This window comes from Eucalyptus grandis, chromosome 2 (genome assembly GCF_016545825.1).
Source record: "Eucalyptus grandis isolate ANBG69807.140 chromosome 2, ASM1654582v1, whole genome shotgun sequence".
Classification (NCBI taxonomy): domain Eukaryota; kingdom Viridiplantae; phylum Streptophyta; class Magnoliopsida; order Myrtales; family Myrtaceae; genus Eucalyptus; species Eucalyptus grandis.
Genome location: NC_052613.1, coordinates 40,345,995 through 40,351,352, shown reverse-complemented (window position 1 = coordinate 40,351,352; position 5,358 = coordinate 40,345,995). Strand labels below are relative to the sequence as shown.

Below are 5,358 nucleotides of genomic sequence, written 5' to 3'. Positions count from 1 at the left end.
TGCCTCCGCGTCGCTCATCACAGCGCATCTGCTCCTCACGTGCACCTACACCGACCCCGCAGCGCTGCAATCCCGTGCCCTCGCCATTCAGCAAGCCGCCCCTCCACTCGATCGCTCGTGTCACAGCCGCTCCACCACCAGCACCATCGCGCGGAAGCATTGAGTCTTAGGTGGTTTATTTTTATTTTTATTTTTTTTTTATTTTTATTTTATTTTACTTTATTTATTTTAAGTTTCGTTATTATTGGAGTATGGTTTGTCAATGTTAATATTTGTGCATTTTGTAGGCATTATCCTCTAGGATTTTGTCCGGAATTATTATAATTATTAATTTAATCCTAGAGATTTCGGATTATTTTTTTAATTATATTAATTTTTGGGCTTTTTGGTAGAATTTTAATTGTTAAATCATTATAATTATTAATTTGATCCGTAAAACTTCGGATCAAATTTTTAATTACTTTGATCTCTTTGTTGTGATAATTAGGGTTAGGATAATCGTTAATTTGACCTATGAGACAACAGGTTATTCATTTTGATTATTTTAATCATTTATTTTGTTGATAGTTTAGATTTAAGATTTATTTAAAGATTACTTATCTTTTAAAAAAACTAAAATAAATTTAAAAAAATCAAAAAATCAAAATTCTGCATGAGGATATAGGTTTAGTAAATCAGACATCTAGGTTTAGTAAATTAGAACTTTTTAGGATTACATTCTTAGGATTGCATTTTTAGAAATAAGTTAGGTTGGACCTAAATAATTTTTTTAGGGTTTTAGATAATGTTCGCACATTTTAATTATCTCATTTTTCCAAAAAAAAAAATTAGTTTTCTAAGATAAGATAGGGTTTAAGTCGAATTAATCCCTAGAATAAATTAGAAAATTATCCCTTTTTAGATAGATTAATTAAGATATTTATAAATTCTGAATTTCAATAAAAAAATCCAAAAATACTAGGTACGTGTTAACTAGTTTGCATAATAGGATTATTTAATCAGAATTTGTTCATTAGTGAAGTTAGGTCATGAGGTGCATAATAACTAGTTTGCATAATAGGCCCATTTAATTAGAATTTGCATATTAATAAGATTAAGTCATTTAGTTAAGAAATGCATTTTTATAAAAGAATTCTAATTTTCAAGAAAACGCAAAAAATATTTGCTTTGTGTGATGCAATTTATTTATTGAATGCTTGAGCATCTGTGTGATCACCTTTTTGCATAATAGTGATTTAGGTTAAAATAAATCCAAGTTGCCTGCAAAAATATTTTGAAAATTAAAAGAAATGGTACGGAAATGGCATTAGAAAATTCTAGTGTAAGGAAGTCCGTGTACCCTTAGTCTCTGGTTGGTAGGAGTAAAATAATTCTCAAATTATTTTACTTAGGTGTCTAATCGACCTACCATAAACCGATTAGTGGTGACTCCTAGTCAATATTTGAACCTTAAGTCGCGAATTGGTATGGGCTTGGGAGAGCTCGAGCTAAGTTTAAAAACTAAATAGTCCATTAACCTACTTTTGGGTGATGCACCCAAAATTTAGGTCGTGACAACCTATATTTCTTTTTCTAGTTTGGTCCATGAGCCCATGCATTTAGATTGGAAAACTTTTTCTTTTCGTTCCCCATTGCTTCCACGATAATCCTTGAAAATCAATGTTTATAGCGGAAAACCGCACACGGTTGCCGGAATTTGGTGTATCAGGCGGCGGTGATGCCCCCCACCCTCCATAATTTCAATGAAGGGTTAACATCTGTTTTAGTCACCTTGACTTTTGGATTAATGTTTTCCTTTTTCTTCATCTAAATTCTTGGTCCAACTTTAGAATAAAATATTTTCACCAAAGGTGCTGTCAGATTTTTACAGTATAATGAGTTTTTTGTTCTTTTAATAAAACTAGCGACACAAAGTCTTATATTAGCACCTGCGTCCTTTAAATCAAGCGAGAAAATATTGACAATTATTCTACGAAATACATATGTGGAAGTATCTTGTAAAAGCAGGGGATAAGGAGGCTGCTTGTTAAGCTAGGCTAACCATGAGATTTCTGAATGTGGCCTAAAGGATTTCAAATCCAGCAGCTTTGAGTTTTGACTTCACTTTCGCTCTCTGCCGTAACCATCAAAGTTTCTATGCCATCATTTAGTCCGAGTTTACAAGGCGTTGCCATTGTTTTATTGCTATTTTAGGAGATTAAGTTGACGTCCAGTTAGAGATCTCGGATTTGTCAAGATCTAAAAGTTGGAAAATTGTCAAAAGTACTAATTCTAGTGTACAACTTTCAATTCAATAATAAACTTTTCAATATTTCCCATTTAGTTATAAATCTTTTGACTATTTGTCGATGTAATTATTCTGATCAATTTTGGCCGAAAGTTGCTGATGTAGACAACAACCATTTTATGTGGCACGATCGACGATGGCCATTAGGTCAGCGATTCCAATCAAAATTAGCCAGAGGGATATGTTGGCAATAGTCCAAAGATTTAGGACTAAATTGGTAATTCATCAAAATGTTTAGGACTAAATTAATAAAGTTAAAAAGTTTATGATTGGATTTGTTGCCATACAATAAGTCAATGAATTATTAGACAATTATTCCCCTAAAACTCTCACTACTTTTATCAGCTATTTACAAATTTTATATTGTGCAAGTAACAAAAGAAAAAGAGGAAAAAACACTAAACCACTCATTCATTTCATAATCCGAATTGCACAAAAAATAGCATACTTTTACTCCAATGGAGACGATTTCTCTCAAGGCCACATCGATTGCTTCGATCATTGAAGAAGCCCATCTCTTTTTTATTACAAGAGTATCCCAGTCCTTATCCAATTCAAAATCTCATTTAATTAAGATAATAAGAGTCAGTATGAGGAAAGAAGAGTAAAGTGCATGTTAATTAGCCCTTCTTTAGCCGCCTCTTTTTAAAACGTGCATGAATGAATCATGACAACGACTCTAGTGAAAGAGGGCAAGTGCTACATACTTATAAATTTTAGCAGATGCATGCATTATCTTGCTTAGGTATACAAAGTTAAATTCAGCTCCCATCCATTAGCACACACATTCACCTTTCACCTACAAACGCATCAAGGACACACAGCGACCCCACTATAAAAGCCAATAGAGATTCAATCCACTCCAAAAAGTTGCACCGCCCTTTGGATGTTTATTAATTTCTGGTGACCGTGGAAAGGCATCCCAACGTAGACTTCTCTCCGCGGGGTCAACGGGCCCATGTTAAGAGAATCCCATTAGCCAACTCGGTGTCTTCCCCAGTGATTAACAGTAACGATGTTTCAGTGTTGCTGATGTAGATATTGGCCGTTTTATGTTCAGAACGAGGGTTTAGCTGGACGTTAAAGGTTGATCCTGACATTTTTAACATACACCCTTTCATAGTGTTAATTTTTGAATGAATTAAATTGCATGTTTAATTAATTAAATCAAAATCTTAAAGTTGCCATTGATATAACCTTGTGAGAGTCTACGCTAAATGTTTCTTAGTGATTCATTTGTTTTCTTTTAATGGTTCACATCTTAAAATGTTGTGATACATCCAAAGATCCGTTTCTTGACAGACCATAGACTACTGAAATTTTAATAAACCCTTCATCACAATTTTTTTTTCCTCCAACACAATTATTTATTGCATCAAATCTCCAATGTTGGATACTAGATTAGACGATCTGTCACTATACATAATTCGAGTTTCACACAGAAACATGTCCAGAAGCTCGCAGATTATTATTATCATTTGGAGGAGGACCCTAACGACAACGGAATCGAAATGTTAAAACTGTCTATACCAAAGGTAATTTCTGGTTTTACCGAGAGATTGCCCTCTGTGTCCTTAGGACCGCGACGAAAGTATAATAGGAAACCGCAGATTACGATGGCGACAACTACGATGCCGACGATGACCCATCTCGGAGTATCCCACCACGAAATGTTGTCGTCGGACGAAGGGGGGAAGTACGGGCAACACGACGGACAATTCTGTGGACAGTTATTCTTCTCCATCAAGAGAACCCTGCGTTTTTTAATGCAAGCGACGAGTTTACAAAAATATTTTGAAGCATCAATTCACACAAGAAAAGAAGTTCTTCAGAAGGAGGGTACTTTATCAGAAAAGAAACACTTTTTTGATCACATAAATCGAGAAGATTACATGGCCTGAGTGTGTGAAGGAGATGATTGAAAACGGAATGAAGTAGGATATAGCATAAACCGAAGAGTCAAAAGAGGTGCTTGCGTGTACCTTATCAAGAAGAACCGGGGCGAGTGGTGTTATTGGTATAATTCTTACACAACCAGCAGAGGAGTGAGAATTTTCATGAGGTAGCCCCTCTTTATAATGGCTCTCTTCTTCCCTCCATTATTGGTGGCAGCTTTTGATTTAGAAAATTACCAAAAAAGTCTCAAACTTATTGTAATGGTGTCAATTCAATCATATATATATATATATATATATATATATATATATATGTATGTATGTATGTATTTTTTGTTAGTTGAGTCCTAAACCTTTTTGCATTTATGTCAATCTAGTCAATTTAGCCAAAATTGGTTGGTTGACGCTGACATGGATACCGATCATTTTATATGCTAAGTGTAGGTATAATTGAAAAATCAAATTGCAATTGATAGGACTTGGAAGGGCCATGCTAAGTTTAGACACCTCCTTCAAGGGAACTTACTTAGTAATCCATTAACTTCCCTGCTATTCTAATTTGCCCTCAGGAGGTCACAACAACAATTGCTAAGGTTTTCCGGCACACGGTGGAGATGTAATGTTGTTAGGGCTTTTTATTTTTATTTTTCTTTTGTCACCTTTTTATAAGGGGTGTTACGAATAACCCTTGAGAACGGCTACGTGATCCCTTTATGACCATTGGAAAATGAAAAAATAATCTCGTCCGTCGATTGTAAAAGCTTCAAGATTTTGTGTATCACAACTATCTTATAGGAGTTACGAGGAAATTCAAAGAGGCATAATTTGTTGTGATGCTGGATTTCTCAATGGAACATAAAACTGCCGAATTCAATAAACCATCCAACGCAAACATTATTTCCTGCAATAACAAAAATTATCTACTGCATCGAATCTGGCATATTATATGATAGAGTAAATGATCCGTCATTGTGCATCATTCAATTTCTACCTACGGTAACTTTATTCTTTGACTACAACTCGGAACGATACAGGCAGCTTGGCAACTTCATAAGACAACATGGGCAGCTTGGTAACTTTATCGGACAATGTAACGACCCGGGCCTCACTGTGTGATATTGTCCGCTTTGGACACTGAGTCATCACGGTTTTAAAACGTGTCACACAAGTTAAGGG

The 5,358-nt window shown here is 34.9% G+C and overlaps 1 long non-coding RNA gene across 1 annotated transcript; it reads right to left on the bottom strand.

Annotated features, from left to right (window-relative positions):
* Positions 1-3,582: 3,582 nt before the first annotated feature.
* Positions 3,583-4,396, bottom strand: LOC108956533. Its single transcript, XR_001982741.2, has 2 exons — positions 4,270-4,396; positions 3,583-4,041 (listed from the first exon to the last, which is right to left on the bottom strand). It is a non-coding gene; the product is annotated as an uncharacterized LOC108956533 (long non-coding RNA).
* Between the last annotated feature and the right edge of the window lie 962 nt (positions 4,397-5,358).